This window comes from Dermacentor albipictus, chromosome 8 (assembly GCF_038994185.2).
Source record: "Dermacentor albipictus isolate Rhodes 1998 colony chromosome 8, USDA_Dalb.pri_finalv2, whole genome shotgun sequence".
Classification (NCBI taxonomy): Eukaryota; Metazoa; Arthropoda; class Arachnida; order Ixodida; family Ixodidae; genus Dermacentor; species Dermacentor albipictus.
In genome coordinates, this window is record NC_091828.1 from 12433238 (window position 1) to 12437523 (window position 4286).

Here is a 4286-nt window from a genome sequence, read left to right on the forward strand (position 1 = left end):
TGAGACTGCTGTGAAGCGGCAACGGCGCATACAGAGTGATCTCGAAGATTAGCGAGTTCTTCGCGGACTATTGCCCGCACAAGTGATGCTGTAGGCAAGTTGTTCAGCTCACTGGGTCGGGAGAAAAGTCTTCAGGAGCCATGGCTTCAAGTTGCCGCACTATGCGCGTCAGGTAACCTGATGATAATGATGATGATGATGATAATGATGGTGGTGCTGGTCGCTGCACTCCTAGCCTGCCGTCACACGAGGATGTCGCAGCTGTGTTCGGCAGACGTACGAACGGCGTTGAAATGCGGCGGGTCCTCGCCTGCTCAAAGCGTTGACACTCTACTACGATGTCCTGTAGTGTTTCACAGCTTTTGCCCATGAGGAGGTTGAAAGCATTGTCAGCGATCCCCTTCAGTACATGGCCAGTCTTCTCTGACTCGGCCATATCATTGTCGGCCTTTCAGCAAAGAGCCAGCACGTCATGAATGTAGGACGTGTAATTTTTTGGACGTCTAGTTGCGGGTATCCAGTTGTTTCTAAAAGGTGCTCTACCGCGCAGTGGAATGGCCTAACAAGTCCCTGAGCTTCTGCCTTCACGTGTGCCAGCCGTTAAGCTCTTCTTCGTGGTTGTCATACCACACATTCGCCGTGCATTGTAGGTATAGGACACCTAACTAGCCAATATAATGGGCGAATCCCCTTTGTTGCGGGCACTTACACGCTCATACATGGCGATCAAATCTTCAACGCCCAGGCGATCGGTGCCGCAGAATGTTCCTGGATCCCGCGGCTGAGCCTGCACAATGGTCGGGGTGGAACTCGTTGATGTAGGCCGTAAGATATCGGGTTCTGTTTGGTCGGTCACGTTGTCCAGTCGGAGCAGACGACCACTGCGGAGCTCCGTGATTATTTCTCGTGGGCGCCCCGCACCTCTAGCGCTTTTCCTTAAGAAACCTTCTAGTCGAGTGTTTAAAATAGTTTCAAAAAGTTTTGAAAAAAGAGGTAGTATAGATATGGGTCGGAAGTTGTTTACACTATGATCAGCACCGCCTTTATAAACCGGGCAGACTCTGGCTATTTTAAGTTTGCTAGGAAAAATTCCGGACTCAAACATTTTATTATTAATATGAGCTAATACATTAGAGATGATGTCAGACACATATTTTATAGGAGATGCCATGATACCGTCGAAACCTGCAGCACTGTTTGATTTAAAGTTTTTGATCACGCTCTCTACTTCGGTTGGTGTCACCGGAAATAGCATTAAAGAATTTTGCAGAGACGGTTTCACAGTATGCCCTATCTCTTCTGGATCTGCTGCAGAAATGTTCCTGCAGCATTGAACAAAGTGATTGTTTAGGATAGATACGGCTTCTTCACCCGAAAGAGTGCCGTTATCCGAAGCTATCTGTAGGTCTTGAGGGCTAGCCTTTCCTCCAGATATTTTCTTGATTTCCAGCCAAACTTTTCTTGGATTCGTATATAAGCGCGAGAACACCCTCTCATAATATTTTTCTTTTGCCTTTTTTAATTCTGAATTTACTTGGTTACGGTACTCCTTAAATTTGGCTAATTCATTCATGTCTCTCGTTCTAAGGAATGTATGGTACATTTTATTTTTGTTTTTGATTTTTGTAAGAAGCACTACATCTATCCACGGCTTTCTAATTTTTTTTGGGTCGTTTTGTAGCAGTATGTTGCGGGAAGGCTATGTCGTAGCAAGTGATTAGTTTATCGAAAAATGAATTGTATGCCTTATTTGGGTCTGGTGTTGGGCTGCTGAGCACGAGGTCGCGGGATCGAATCCCGGCAACGGCGGCCGTATTTCGATGGGGGCGAAATTCGAAAACACCCGTGTACTTAGATTTAGGTGCACGTTAAAGAACCCCAGGTGGTCAAAAATTTCCGGAGTCCTCCACTACGGCGTGCCTCATAATCAGAAAGTGGTTTTGGCACGTAAAACCCCAAATATTATTATTATTATTTGGGTCACTTTCAGTTAGTTCAGATTCCCAGTTTTTTTCCCGAATAAGAGAGTGAAAATAGGCTAGCGTCGTTGTATCTATGAGATGGTAGGAATATACAGGCGCATTATGCTTGTATTTCTGCGAACAATGCAGAAAACAAAAAATTGGAAGATGATCGCTTATATCAGAGGACATGACACCAGCAGTCACAGTGGAATCATGTACATTAGTGATACAGACATCTAATAAGGTTTGACTGTGTGCTGTAACTCGTGTTGGCAAGGTTATAATATTCGAGCATGCGTAAGAGTAAAGCAACTGATTATATTCTCGTGTTGTATTTTCAGCCATCATATCTATGTTCGTATCACCTAGTATGGCAAACATTTGGCCGGTGCCGCTGAGATAAGCTAGCAGGTTATCCACAAAGGAAAAGAATTCTTTTTTGTTCCCACAGGGTGGTCTGTAGACTACTGAAAATGTTCCTGCTTGAAGACGAATAGTGAGGCATTCAACGTTGCGAATAATTAGGGAGAAATCTGCAATTTTCTCCGAGTTTAGATCATTTCCTACATATGCTGCTAGACCACCACCTCTGGCGTAGGTACGGTTTAGTATGTGATGCCTGTAGTTTTCGAACTGTGCCGCCTAACTACAAACTTTATCGATGTGATCGCGGTTCTCGCGGTGGTGGTGTGGCTATCTTTATCAGGCATGATAGCGCTGTATCTATTGTGGACTATTTTTCTGTAAGCAAGCACTTGTTTCTAAAATTGGTCATTTTTTCTGTGTCATATTTTGAAGTTTGAAGTTTGAAGTTTATTTCCTTTCTTCATTACAGAAAGAGGAAACAAGAGCTAAAGGCCATTCGGCCTGACAGGGGCTCTTGCTCCTAAGTGCGTTCGGCTTGCAGATGAACCGTTGTACAAACAAAAAAGCAAATATAACAGGAAAACAAGCAAGTACGATATAAATAAGCAAGTACAAGCAAGCAAGATCTTTTTACATTATTTACAAGAGAAACACCAATGCATAAACAAGATGTTTGTCGACACCGATGCCACCACTACAGGTCAGATTGTCTTCTTCTTACGGGCGCGACTTTTTGTTGGGCCGGAACAATAGTATGATGAAATGCGTAAGCTGCCACAGGAAAACTTGCCCTCCGTGTTGGCATGTAAGATGTCTCGTTTTCGGCCTGGGTGGTACTTGTCGTTAGACGCCATGGCCCCTGAAAGGATGCACACACGAAATGCAGCCAAGTAATAAAAGCAATCACAACGTCTGGATAATTCCAGGCACGAAAACAAGAATAAATGTAGACATAATCGCATGCGCGGAAAGCATCATTCACACTTGATGAAACAACCAATATTCAAAGACTGAGCGCAGATTGTGCAGCTGTTATAAGGTATCGCTTATAGCTGTGCCCTCAAACTCCTTAATAGCCTTCCAATAATTGAGGGGCTATCTGTTGATAGTTTTCCTTTTTTCTTCTCTGCGTTTTGTATACGTCCTTCTAGCGGCCAATCTGTCTCACATTGCAAGAGCTGCACAACTCAATAACCTGTGGTACCACATATCATGGAGTGCTTTTATAGGAAAAAAAGCTGATTATGTTTATGCATATTTTTTGCATCATTATGTCAGCCTAAATGGCTTTAGAAAACAATAAGTAACACTGGGTAGACACCAGTACTCAATATCTAACATGACCAATGATAACATTTTTGTTTGTGAAAGCACACAAAAAACAAAAAAAATTGAGACAGTATCAGTTCACTTCTGAAGCCATGCCGTTATTCAATTATCGTGACTTAACTTTTATAAATCTGGATAAAGAAGCGTCCGACACTTCGGATCATGAAGTACTCCTTGGAAAATTAGCTCGAATAGGATTCCGCGGGCCTTCCATAGAGGTTCTAATACACTACTTCAAAAATCAATATCAGGTCGTTAGCATTCGAAATATAGACAGTAAGTTAATTCGCATAAAGCATAGGCTCCCACAAGGATCCGCACTAGGCCCACTGCTTTTTAAGTTGAATCTCAACGATTTGGCCTATCTCTCACTGTACACAAAGTTGTACCGATTTTATGATTTTATTGCTTTAATATTACCACATGAAGACGTTAATGAATCCTTTACTTTATTACAGTACGATATACATGTTTACAGTTATAGAGATATGTACAGTTATACAGCTATACAGATATACACAACGAAGCGGCTGGAAAGTTGCCTCAGGCCAAACGTTTATTTTTCGCTATTCAGGCCGTGTTGTTCACGCAAGCCGGGTCATCGCAAACTTTCAGTACTATGAATGG